At 39.0% G+C, this 14,475-nt stretch overlaps 1 protein-coding gene across 1 annotated transcript in view; it reads left to right on the top strand.

The window, feature by feature from the left end:
• The first annotated feature begins 6,682 nt into the window (after nt 1-6,682).
• Nucleotides 6,683-14,475, top strand: part of foxj3 (forkhead box J3) — a 229,123-nt gene continuing 221,330 nt past the window's right edge. Inside the window, exon 1 of the mRNA XM_028807686.2 lies at nt 6,683-7,170. The gene's annotated coding sequence lies outside the window, so the exon portion shown is untranslated. The remainder of the gene's footprint in view (nt 7,171-14,475) is intronic.

Below are 14,475 nucleotides of genomic sequence, written 5' to 3'. Positions count from 1 at the left end.
TAGTGCATATGAAAAAACCAGTGCTATACGTAAGCAAACCAGTAGTATACGAACACAAACCAATATAGTTGATACGCAAACCGATTGCATACGCACGCAAACCAATGCCATTCCCTCACAAACCGATAGCAAACGCACGTGAACCAGTAATAAAGTTCAATTCAATATAGTTCATATGCAAACCAGTGCTATGCATATACAAACGGATATAGTTCACGCACAAACCGATAATATACGGACATGAACCAATATGGTTCATATGAATGAAACCAGTATTGTTCGCACACAAACCAATTAAGTATGCACGCAAACCGATAGTAATCATTCATAAACCAATAATGTTCATGCGTAAACCAATACTTTACGTACAAAAATATATGATTTTTGGCCTGTTTGGCCCCTCATATAAAGCAGAGCTGTAGCGTGTATGTGCAGGATCGAGCCAAAGCAACCTAGTGAGCGTGGAGCCGTGGAACATTGGAGAAGATGGGTTCGACCGCGAAGGTACTAACAGTCAGCTCCTGCCAACTGTTTTTTTCCGTAGCTAATTGTTGTATGTGTTACGGAAAAACACCAACATTGTCCGAAGTGTAATTCTGCGTCTTTCGCACATTGAAATCTTTACAACATCTTGTGAAATACAGTTCACGACTTATTCGACTTGACTATTTACTGAGTTGCGGGAGCCGAAATCTATTCTGTCATCACTGAGAACCAAACCTGGGGAGTGAACTACCCCATCTGTGTCATCATGCAGATAGACACATTCACATGCAGAATGTTCCCATTTAAATTTGAACCTAGTACTCCGACGGTGCAAGTCAACAGAGCTGCGCCGTTAATCGTCATCATAATCATCATCATCAATATCATCATCATGTCTGAATTAGCATAAACCGCCATAATTCGGGGTAGTAATAAGAAATGTAATGAATATTTCATGAGGTAGAAGTACATAATAAACCAGGATAGTTGTGTCAATATTTGAAACACTGTATTAAAATATGTTCTTCGGTTTAAATGCATATCTAAACATTTTCGATTATAATGGAAATGTGTCATTTTCTCACTCTAATAGGGGTCGATAGAGGGCCAGATCCAAGTGTCAAGATCAAAATTAACATATTCGTAATTGCGGAAACTGAAATGGTCTAAAACGATATCCCACATGCTTATGTTTGAAATGTGTAATTTTGAGTGGCTCTTAGAGGGCTATAATAATTCATTGCATTTATATAGCGCTTTTCTCAGTACTCAAAGCGCTATCCACACAGGGAGGAATGACCACCGATAAAGAATCAAACCTTAAAAATACAATCAAATTCATGATCAGCAACCTTAAAATATCATACAACGACGCTCCACATGCCTTTCCCATTTTTTAATGTTTTGTGAAAAGCAGTAACTTTAAACCCTCGTAATCCATATGGGGGTGAAACCCTGGGGTCAGCTGATGTGGCATTCACAACGTTAAGTCCCTTCTGGTAACTTTTGCTGAAGACAACTGTTGCTTTACTTCTTATCAAACTGGTGTAATTTCCTGCACAAAATATCGTCCATAATGCTCCAAGATGTAGTGGTTTTCGGGTCGGGTGGTTTCGGGGCTGGTCCATATGGGGGGTGGGGGTGGGGGGGTTCAAAAATAAAGAGAACACCAAAAAGCTCGACGTTCTGCATCTCTGGACACCAAGACAAATTGAACAGCAAATCAGATGTGGGGTTTTTCTCGTATCGGTTTGTCAGGAGGCACCGGATCAAAAACAAAACTGAAGTGATTTTAGTGTTCATAACTAAGTCCAAACTTAAAAAAAAATGTAAGTAGTCACAAACAAGAAAAAGGAACAGCAAAACAGAACACCTCTCAGTAGGGATGTGTCGGGTAATTTTAAGTTAGAACCAAAAATCTTTAAACTAGAGAGTATTTCGTGAAGATATGAGGGCATCATTCTCCTAGTCAGATAATAAACTGCGGAATCATGAGCCGAATAAAAAATGGCAACCCTGTGATATAGTTCTCCAGCAGCCCCAACCCCCTTCGTTTAATAGATAGCTGTTTCCCGACTCAAGGACAGTTATTTCCTTCCATTTTAAGGAAAAGGTCTGCCATATCCTTCATAAGTTCACTCCTGGACAATTCTGGACCTCCAAGATCATCTTTGGACGTCGTTATGCCCAAGTCTGGTCTTACATAATGCCCTAAAGAACACATTATGTAGAGTTCGCCGGTTGTTGCACGCTACGAGCGTGGCATTTTGCAATTTCTACATCGTATACGGATCTATATGAAATTATTTACACTCGACACAGGTAGCTATAAGCAAAAGTAGCGCACGAGGTTTGAGCCTTGTTCTATTTTTAATTAAACGCTACGTTTTAAATAAAGTATTAAGTAGTGAACAGAAAAGTCCACTAGATGGCAGTAGCGGGAGAAAGAGCTGCATTTCGTGAGAAGGCTGGCAACATTTAACGTGGTATTAATGAAAACACAGTAAATTTTATGACGCAGCTGACCACTTTTTAAAGCTTGGAATCAGATTTCAGTCAATTGCTGACCGCAGTCATGTACAAAACCTCATATAGGTAAATTTCTACAGTCCCATTGATGGTGCAAATTTAAACATGAGAAAGAAACTGGAGTTTCCTGAAAATCCCACATTAACATTGGGATAAAACATAAATCTTACATAGAAGGCACCACTGACTAGGAAGCAAAACCGGTTCGAATTCACTAGTCTGGGAAATCCATGTTTAATATTATATTTATGTGTTGTGTCCTGATTACTCTTTTACCATTAGTTGCTTTCAAAAGTAACCACTATAGATAGGCCTACAGTATACGTATAGATATAAGGGGAAATTGCAGTGTTATGAACTTTTACATATTAACATCACTTAGATATACAAAAAAAGAATACATAGCATACTCATGTCTTAACAGTAAACTAAAGAAATATAGAGTAGTAGTAATTAGATAGACCTAGGTTCCTGGGTTTGACTCCCAAGCCTAGTTATTGTCTTTGAGGAGTTTAGATAGATAGATAGATAGATAGATAGATAGATAGATAGATAGATAGATAGATAGATAGATAGATAGATAGATAGATAGATACTTTATTAATCCCAGGGGGAAATTCACATACTCCAGCAGCAAAAAATATTAAATTAAAGAGTAATAAAAAATGCAGGTAAAAATGCAGGTTTTCCATGCATCTGTATGAGTTTTCCATTTGGTTTTCCTTCCACTTTCCATGTACAGGTTAGGTTAATAGATGATCTCAAATTAGGCCCATTTAAGTGTGGGTATATGTCCACGAGGGTGTCCTAAAATGGATTGATGCCCTGTCCAGTGCTGCAGGGATATGCTCCAATCCTCTAAATTGGAACAAGGGGATTTGAGAATTATGTCCAATGCATTAAATGAAAGAAAACATTGTCTTTCCAGAGGATATATTACAAGGTGTGACAGCAACTCGAAGTCTAGTAGTACACCCAACAGCACTCACCTGTTAGAATCACCCTTATGCTAAAGTTTGACAGATGGGAGTGATACACTGGGAGTGATTGAGTGAGACAATGTTCTGACAGTCAGCAACACATCCAAAATTTTTCCTCTTATATTGACTTCAGATTCAAGACCAATCCTCAGAACACAACTTAAGTCCTTTAGTGACTTGTTAAGTCTGTTGGCATCTCCTGTATGTATACTACTACCTCAACATAGAACTAAAAACCTAAGCAACCGTATAATGCAATGAATATTGAAACACTAAATCTTATTTATTTATTAAGTTGATGCCTTTTTCCACTTACAATTTATAAGTGTATAGTACATTTGTCTTGTCAGTTTAAATACTTAAAGGAATTTTAGTGGGCTGGACTAGCAAACTTCTGCTGTATAGTCCAACACCTTAGCCACTGCATCATTCTACCTGGTTCATTTTATATAGTGCCTTGTAGTAACTTAAAACAACTAACTCTACAGAGTATTTATGAATTAAGCAAATACACAACAGAAGAAGTAGCAAACTCAGAAATGGTTACGATAAACAAAATATGTGAAGAAATGATATAGTAGCTAAGACAATGGACTTTAAAACTCAAAGGCTGTTGGTTCAATTCTCACCTTTGACCTAATGAGTGACCCTGAGTCGCCTAAACTGTCTGTGCTGTAGTTCTAAAAATTATAAAATGTATGTGAACAATTGTACTGCTTCTTGAACTTGTGAGCCAATATGATCAAAGTGTCTGCCAAAAATAGAAATAGTTGTCAGTCTTTTGGAATAAAACGATAGCAATTTCATACCTGGTAGCATGGATCGTGGACTATCTTAAAGACAGACCTCAGTATGTGCGTCTCGGGAACTGCAGGTCTGACATTGTGGTCAGCAACACAGGAGCGCCACAGGGGACTGTACTTTCTCCGGTCCTATTCAACCTATATATATCGGACTTCCAATACAACTCAGAGTCCTGCCACGTGCAAAAGTTTGCTGACGACACTGCTATCGTGGACTGCATCAGGAGTGGGCAGGAGAAGGAGTATAGGGACCTAATCAAGGACTTTGTTAAATGGTGCGACTCAAACCACCTACACCTGAACAGCAGCAAAACCAAGGAGCTGGTGGTGGATTTTAGGAGGTCCAGGCCCCTCATGGACCCCGTGATCATCAGAGGTGACTGTGTGCAGATGGTGCAGACCTATAAATACCTGGGAGTGCAGCTGGATGATAAATTGGACTGGACTGCCAATATTGATGCTCTGTGTAAGAAAGGAGAGAGCCGACTATACTTCCTTAGAAATGTTCTATCAAACGGTTGTGGCGAGCACCCTCTTCTGTGTGGTGGTGTGCTGGGGAGGCAGCATAAAGAAGAGGGACGCCTCACGCCTGGACAAACTGGTGAGGAAGGCAGGCTCTATTGTAGGCATGGAGCTGGACAGTTTGACATCTGCGGCAGAGCGACGGGCGCTGAGTAGGCTCCTGTCAATCATGGAGAATCCACTGCATCCAATAAACAGTATCATCTCCAGACAAAGGAGCAGCTTCAGCGACAGACTGCTGTCACTTTCCTGCTCCACTGACAGACTGAGGAGATCGTTCCTCCCCCACACTATGCGACTCTTCAATGCCACCGGGTGGGGGGGGGGGGGGTGTAAATGTTAACATTATTCAAAGTTATTGTCTGTCTGTATACCTGCATTGTTATCACTCTTTAATTTAATATTTTCTTTATCAGTATGCTGCTGCTGCTGGAGTATGTGTATTCCCCCTTGGGATTAATAAAGTATCTATCTATCTATCTATCTATCTATCTATCTATCTATCTATCTATCTATCTATCTATCTATCTATCTATCTATCTATCTAGTGTGAAATTGTATTATATATTATCAAAACAAGTATCATCCCATGACTATTTACTACACATTAGATGAACCAGAAAATAATTTACCATTTAAAGTTATTTTAGCCTAACATTATCTATTTTTTCCTTTGTCCATCCATCAGAGTGTTAAGGAGCTGCAGCCTTATCCGTTAACAGTGCACGCAAGGCAGCAAGCAACCTTTTATTCAGTGTAGACTGCAGGGGACACACATTTCCGGAAAACTACAGCATGTTGTTTTTATCTTGAACCTAGTGCTAGCCCAAAACACTCACACCCACTTCAAAACAGACGGGAAAAGGATGCAATAGAGAAGAAATGTCATAGCTTTTAATGTCGATTTAACTTCGTGAAAGAAACAAATATCGCCACAACAGATAGCAGCTGCAGAAAATTGTAGATGCCCCTTTAATCATCTTTTTAAAAATAGTATTTACAACATTCACTTAATAAATGATTAATCTTCTGTAAAGTATGTCCCACTTTGTTCCTCTAATCAAAAATGATTGTTTCTGAGCCTGAGCAGAAACTTTGTTTTCTGTTTTCTCTCTGGATATTACATTTCAAATGAGTCTTGTTCTGTAGCTCATAAAGTGTCTCATATTTTCAATACATGCCAAAATACTTTTTTTGTGTAAAAATACAAACTAAATCTATATTTAAATATAAACATCTACCCAAAACGAGACATGTATGACTAATTAAATCATGAATCACATTGACGTTCTTATTACTAATTATGTTTTTCGCTCATTACATTCAGTTCTTTTGACTTCCATTTTTCCACGATCAAAAACCCAAATTAATTAGCATCAGATACAAACGCCAATCAGTACCTTATTCATACTCTTTTGTTTTTATTATTTGTGCTCAGGGCTCGGAAATCCAACTGAAAGTGACCCCGATACTTTATTCCTGAAGAGTCCTCCAGCGTTGGCTGGAGTTGACGGTCGTGCGGTAGAAGACTGGGAAAGCTGTTCTTTTAAGATACAAATGACAGTTTCCATTCAACCGGATCCGGCATCCGGGACCTCTTAGAAATATTTTGTTAATGCGAAGGCGGACGCAATCTATCAAATTTACATACACGGTGCTGTCCTGAAGGTGGCGATGCTTTCGAGCAGAAAATTAGACGGCCGGTTTAAACTCGGCTCACATTCAGACAGCGCGCAATTTGCGTCCTCTGTTCTGAATGAAATTGTAAAATCTACAAAGGTGGCGATGATCATGATGCTCATTTTCGTCATCACTTCTTAGCGTCAGAAGTCCCGGAGGCTATCGCAACAGTTTTAGTGACGCAGCGTTCTTAGGTCTGTGCACATTTCAGATTATTCGCTTCCCTGTACAGAAGAAATCATTTCTACTCTGAAAGAGAGAGGGGGAATTATTTCCGCGAAAGAAGACACCTTCCAAAAGGCGTGATTTGCGTGCCATGATGCGCCCTGTGCAAAAAGTAGTTCCGGGCGGGCGCCGTGTTCCCGGATGTTCGCTGTCGAGCGCAGAGCGGACGGGAGACGGTGGAGAAACCGAGGGACGAAACTGACCGATACGCCGGCTGGGGCGCAGCAGGTCCGACTCGTGACAGGCGACGGCGGTGACACCGCAGTGCGAGCGGAGCGCAGTCCAGCCTAGCCCAGCCCCTGAGGGGGGTGGGGGACAAGCAGCGGCGGCGGAGGAGGAGGCGGCGGCGGTGGTGGTAGTGGTGGCAGCAATAGCAGCAGCGGCGGCGGCAGCAGCAACAGCGAGAGTAGAAAAGAATCCGGACCGGTCCAGCACCACCAACCTGAGTAAGTAAGCGTGCCCGCGCACGCGCGAGCGAAACAGGGGGATGGCAGTTGAAGTGAGGCCTGACAAGAGAGTGCCAGCGAGGGGCGGAGGCGGCCACACGACTCTCGGGGATGGAGAAGGACCAGGCAGGCCTTGCCTAGACTTCGCGTCCTCCCACTCTGTCACGGTGGAACTGTCAGGGGCTACCCTGCCGTGACTTTAAAGCGGCCTGGGGCTATCGAGCTCACCTCTCCGATCGTTCACCCACTCATCTCCTTGTGATGGGCAGTGGCGCGACTCGGGCTTGTCGATGAGTAGGGAGGCGTGTGTGTGTGCGTGCGCGTGTTTGCTGACAGGCTGTGCGCGTTTACAGTGACTCAGAGATCCCAGTAACGCGCCGGAGCCCCGCCGGGATCCCCAGCTTTGCGTGAAGAGTGCACAGAAGGCACCAGGGGGTCGGCTCGGGTCCCAGTTGAAGTCAGTCTAGCGAGTAATGCTGTAGGAGGGCAGCGGCGCCCCATTTCTTTCTCCTGGCAACATTATAATTCGAAAATCAAACTGAAACGCATTTCTATGTCATATTCGTATCCAAGTGTTGAAGTCTACGAAACGCAGCATGTGTGACTGACGGCAGAAGTCCCAAACGTCACCCGCCCCCGCCAACTTCCCATTACTGTCACCTGTGCAAGGCTTTTGCTACTTTTTAAATACTCTAGTATAAACTATTTTTGTTTAAAGTACAAAGCAAGAAATTGTCCTATACATTTTTAGCAAAAGAATAATCATTTCAGTAGTAAAAGGTTAGTGACCTCCTCAAGTGATGAGCTATTCTAATGTCTTCCGGTCTTGCCAAGGCAGAAGACGCACGAGTGGCTTAATAAAAACTTAACAACTGTGGGAGGAGGAGGAATATTATGAACGTCCAGGTCACTTTGGCTCTTCGTTCATTTTTTCAAACGTATACTTTTTCGTGTTAAATGGCGAGAGTATTTTTATTTTTTCATTTTTAAGTAACGTGCATCATTTTGTCATAATGGGAATCCCCCTTTAATCAGTAAAATAAAGCAAGGCATTTGCCCGCCCAAATACTTTTAACAGCTAAATTTATTTTCCTGACTATGCTAGAGTGGTGAACTTTATTGTCTCAATACTTTTTTTTTTTTGGTGAAATAAAAATAACATCCTAGAATACCCGGGCAAGCACTGATTTCTTTTTAAGCTTTTTTTGGTGGCCACAACATCATCCTTCATGTTTGACAGTATCTGATAAAAGTAATGGGTGTAAGTCCAGCCCAACATTTATGCTTTCACACCCATTTTGGGTTTATTTTGGATCTGTAGTAATCCAGGTGTTTTTATTAACTTGTCATATATAATTATAAAACTATTATTTAAAATAATATTCTCTTATAATTAGGGTGTTTTTGACTTTTGTAATTTCCTTGGACAATTAACCCAAATGCACATAATGAAATTTAAATTAGGCAGCCAAATATTAGGTACAAACAAGTACTCACATGACTAGTGAATTCACCAGAAAGTTTGAGTTTGATGAGAAAGTCAACAGACCTGAGCACTTACATTTCCTATTGTGGTAACAGTTTTTGCAAGAAGTATCATTTGGAACCCTATGCGAGTCATTACTGGAATGTTAGGAATTTTTTTTTTATTGCCAGTTATGATTTTCATAGTCCTTATAATAAGGTAGTAATTTAAGATTCAGCAGTAGATATTACATTATATTTCTTGTGTGTGGCTCTGTTTTTTTTTTCTTCAAAAAAAAGTTTGTATTAAGATGTTGGGATATGTTTTTTGTATGTTTAGGGTAAACAGATCTGTTTTGTCACAGCTAGTCCATGAAGACATTTATATGTATTTGTTTGGATATTAGGTTATTTTTAAATCTTGTGGTGTAGTGTTGTACAAGTTTCCATATGAGCCCATTGACTTTGTAGGTAGTTATATTGCTTATCTCGTTTAAAAACGTTTTGATAAATGTGATAGTTTTATTCGGGCTTATGGAATAACCATAGACAAAACTTTTGCCCTCTAAGATTGAGATACACCATTGTGCCTTGTTTTTTTTATAAGTTAGCAATTGACATTTTCTATTCAGAACTTATAATTTGCATTACTGTGGCCACTATTTAGAATCACCGGTTTTTAAACAAATTACAGGGGTAAAGTCTTATGAAACATGCTCCACATATAACAAGCAAAAGAATAAGAAATTCAGTATTTCTATTTCTTAAACGTAATGCTGTAAACTTCTAGATTCAGAGCACTGCATGAATATATAAGGTACAATATAACAAACTATTAATAAAAACATCAAATAATTGCAAACATGTAGAATATCGTAAGATCTCATGTGATCTAAAAAGAAGAATAAGCGACTAAAATGAAAATCCCATGGCAATTTGATTAAAAAAAGAAATAAATTATGTGATCTTTAAAATGAAACAGTGAAGTAGTTATATAACGAGTTTGGATATAAACTCCTAGGCATCCTTCACACTTCTACTTCTCCCTGTAATGTAACACAGGTAATACACAGCACATTCAAATGTATTCAGTGGAATTTATTTATATAACTGCAAAGAAGTGCAATGTGTTTTGAGAAAAAGTAATAGGCTGCAGGTTGTTTGCATGAAAACACATCATCATATACATTAGTGCATTTTCCTGAGGAAAACACACAAGACTGGAAGCCCGCACTTTCTACAAAATTTCTTTCATGTTTCTTGTAGATGAAGCTGAGCACATGCATGCTCAAAGTATTATGAAGGAATGTGTCTGCCAGTGATGCTTCGCGAGTATTACATTTAACATAAGTGGCAAAATGGGCATCAAACAACCAAAACACTCAACACACATCACATGGCACAACATGGCGACATATTTTTTTCACTAAAAGCTTTTATTTAAAAACTGAATTACTGGCAGAGGTTGAGAGCCTGCATTGATAGCATGTTGTCGCACCCACCACATGATGAACCCCCTGGATTGGGACCAAAACGCAGTAGGTAACACTTCACTACCACACTGGAACAGGTTTTTTTTACAGTGGCTGGAGTGCCAATCCTGCCACCAACCCCCCAAGTTTTTCCTGTAAGTTGTAAGACTTGCTTGCAGGGCTGGGTGCAGTGTTTAACGTCCTAGCCATGACAAAGCAATTGCAGGTTAAGGGTCTTGCTCAAGGGTCCAACAGAGAAGTCATTTCTGGCATTTACGGGATTCAAACCTGCAACCATCTGAATGCCAGTGTAGATCCCTGGCCTCAGAGCCACCACTCCGCCCATTATTAGCGGGTACAAAATAAGAAAAAAAAAAAATAGTACTCTACATTTACATAGGCATATATCAAGTTCTACTGTATAGAACTGCAGGTCTTCAGAGGTGGATAAAAGGGTAAAATCCTAATACCTTTTTTTGCGTGACAATAATGTGGGTGTTTCTATATGCTAATTTCAAGTAAGTAAATACTTTGAGTATAATGACAGAAAACACTTTAGAAGAAGTCACAATGAAGGCAGAGAATATAGAAGGATTCTTCATCCAGTGAGATACTGCAGGTGAAAAAAAGGGGAACTTTTCATGGAGATTTCAGCAAAATGGTCATTATTTGAACCCTTATTTGATTGTTATGTAAGTTAGATGTTTTTTGGACAATATGAACACTTTGGTCCATTGAAAATTCTTCAGTGTAAAGAATTTATAACTATTACAAACACATTTTGAAATATTTTATTGAACTTATAAATCATATTACAATAAAACATATTTCAGGCAAAATACAACAAACACTATATTCCAAAAATGTGTTTCATATTAAATGAAGTTGATTTCTGCATCACTATCCTACCAAATTCAGAGAGGTACAGTGTTGGTTATTTTGTACCATAAATGTGCTTAAGCAAAATTATGTCATGTTGGGATATGTGTGTGCAGTGGTGTAATGCGCATTGTGAATGTAAATTCTTTAGAATTTAAGTCCTCTGTTTTAATGCGCTGCGGTGGGTTGGCACCCTGCCCGGGATTGGTTCCTGCCTTGTGCCCTGTGTTGGCTGGGATTTGCTCCAGCAGACCCCCGTGACCCTGTGTTCGGATTCAGCGGGTTGGACGATGGATGGATGGATGGATGTTTTAATGCATGGCTTGCCTCCCACAGAAGAAGCATTTGTTGGGTTGTGGCTGAAAAGTAGAGAAGGTGTACTTTGTTGGGAAGAGCTTGTTGCGTTAAGAGTATCTTGTACTTTTTTCAGTCCTTGCATATGGTTTACTTTGAAAATATAAGGTTTATAGAATGGTTGTAGAGTCACAAAAAATAAACAATGCTTTGTTTCATGTTTACACTAGTATCTAACCAAGGAGAGGACAGCAGGGTAGCAAAGTGAAGTTTGACATTTTTCTGTTCACTGATTCCAGTGGTGTAAGGGTAGCCCCTAACGATCTCCTAACCCAAAGGCTCCCTCATAAGACCTGCACAAATCCAGTTACAAAAATATACATTTAATTTTTGTAAACAAAAAATTGCATCTTGTTAGCTTAAACAAAACTGAGAGAAACCAAGGTGTCATATCTTGTAACATTGTAAATTATTTAGTGCTGATTACTGAGTTTTCGAGTAGGGTGGGCGGTATGACCAAAATTCTATATCACGGTATTTTTCTAAGTTATCCCGGTTTCACGGTATTCAACGGTATTTTTTTCCCCATGCATGAGTGGATGTTAACCACATTTTCCACTGCAATTACTGGCTAAGAATAACCTATTCCACTGTCAAGAGTATTGTACATTGTACAAAAAAAACATTTTAATGTGCACACAAGTATTAATACAGTTTTGCATTGCCCCATAAAGTGATAGTTTTCAAGGGGGTGGCACTAATGGAGAAGGTATCACATTGCATGACAGATGCAGTCAAAATATAGAACCTTTTTATTGAACAAGTTTTGCAAAAACAAACTATAATTTTGACAACATATTTTCAACCATACAAAGAGACATTTAGACTTAGTAAAATATCCAGAAGTGCTTGTCAAAAATTGTATTGCACCGAATATGTCTTAGAAAAGGAATAAATAGTAAATATTTTTTGTAAACCAACTACACTTTCTGTTAATGTTAACAATCTCTGTCCACTGACACGTTAAAGTGACTTTTTAAACAACTTTATCATCATTAAACTGCATAATATTTAAACTAATAAATAATAACAATAAAATAAATAATAGTATTATTACTGATAGTTGCACTATTACTTCAAGACTTCAAGCCCAGGTGCATTACACAGTATTCAGCAAATTAAAATAAAATACAACAAGTGCAACTTGGTGATGTTTACTTCATAATTAAAGTAGAATGTCGTAAACTAAACTTCTTCCTAAAATCAATGTTTAATCAATTAGTTAATTTACCCCGTCATAAATTAATGCAGTACATTAAATGCTTTGTGTTACGTTCCCCGACCCAGTGGTTAATCACTACGCTTCTTAAGCGATCACCATACAGAATCCATTCACTTCATGATATTCCTGCTTTCTGAAAATTTAGAATGCTAAGATAAATACTTGATATCATTTTCATGATGAAACGCATTAAAGCAGGTATTACACATGCACGGTAGTGAGGCGGTAGTGCTGCTCCCTCGCAGTAAGGGGTCCCCAGGTGTATGTTCAGTGTAGAGAACTTTATGGCAGCTGTGACGAGGCTCCAAAAAACTGGATGTATGAATAGCTATCGCATAGGTTTAACTTAAATATTGTGTAAATGTTGGGTTTGTGATCTGCTGGTCGGAGACACGAACACAGAATTCAATGCATGTTCTTCTGAGCGGGCTATCTTTATTGCATGCATGCTGTCTCTATCTGACGTAGGCTACCAAAACCCCAGTTCCTATCCTTCCTTTTTCTTTCACCACATAACCAATCACCACACGATAAACGTCTTTGTGAAATTAAAACTAGTTATAAACTTAGCCCATGGAGTGTTCAGAACTTTAAAAATATCTTCGTTATACATGTTTAATGCCATCCATTCAGAGTTGCGCCCATCTCTGAACGAATCACTTAACACAAAGCATTTAATGTGCTATATAACTTATGACAGGGTTTGAGAAAATCTAGTAAATTAAATATTCATTTTATGATGAAGTTTAGTTTACAATGTTCTACTTTAATGACAAATTACGAGAATAAAGTCAAAAGAATATATTCTCGTCATAAGCGTCAAGATTAAAGTGGAAATGTCGAGAATAAAGTCAAAATGTCGTCACACTATTACACAGGTACATTACACTGTATTGAAAACAAATAAAACAAGTACAACTTGGCTTGCAGTATTATCCAGTAGTATAGAAACAGTATTTACACATCTGACCTTTTAAAACTAAAGCATCTCCAGGCGACAGATGTGACTGCTTTTTTCGGCTCTCTGTCCATTTTCACCGCACGGCATACCTATGCTACCGCCCACTATTTGGTGGTGTAGCAGTGAAAAAGAGCCCTAGTGCAACAAATCTGTGTTTAGCGGTGTAGCAGTGAAAAAGGTCCCCACTTGAACAGTTTCCCACTGCACCATGTTCCGAACGTCGTTTAGGCAATTTAAACCGGTGTTGCGGTATAAGAAAAATCCATATCATAAAAAAAAATTAAAAACGTTTTTCGGTATGAACCGGTATACCGCCCAGCACTATTTTCGAGTTAATATTTTAACAGGGCGTAAAAAGCTCTTTTCAGGCAGGACTAAAAGATGGTGGTCTATGAGCACTTCACAGATGTTTGAGTGTCGGTAAGGACTAAATAAGAACTCCACATAGTCAGTTCACCTGTATTCAGCATTATCTCAGTGATCATGAAGAGCATAATGGTGATTGCTGATAAAAATGATACTAACAAATGTAAGTTAGCTGTGTCTTGTTCCCAGTTAATATCAATTTAGAGGTGTCACTTGTCATCTGTAAAAATGAGAGAGTGATTCTGTGGCAGTACTACTGAAAGGACTTCAGTTCTCAACTGTCAGCAGTAGTGTGCAAGGGCCGATGGGAGATTAGTGCATGCTTTAAAAGAGGTTTCTAACAGACTTCAGCTGGAAATGATTGGTAAAAGAACAACTTCAATAGTGTTTGACAGATAGACATATGACATGAGTACACTGAAACACTATGTGATACTGGCTTGGTTGTTGTTTGAAGACTGTGTATCTGCATGTGATATAATTTATATGCCAATTATATGCATATCTTGACTAATAACATTCTCTATGCCTAATTTATAATTGGATTTCACCGATTACCAAAGGGTATTTCATACACTTACAACTAG

Source organism: Erpetoichthys calabaricus, chromosome 8 (genome assembly GCF_900747795.2).
Source record: "Erpetoichthys calabaricus chromosome 8, fErpCal1.3, whole genome shotgun sequence".
Classification (NCBI taxonomy): Eukaryota; Metazoa; Chordata; class Cladistia; order Polypteriformes; family Polypteridae; genus Erpetoichthys; species Erpetoichthys calabaricus.
The sequence above is the reverse complement of the archived record's forward strand: the minus strand, read 5'-3'. Positions and strand labels throughout refer to the sequence as shown.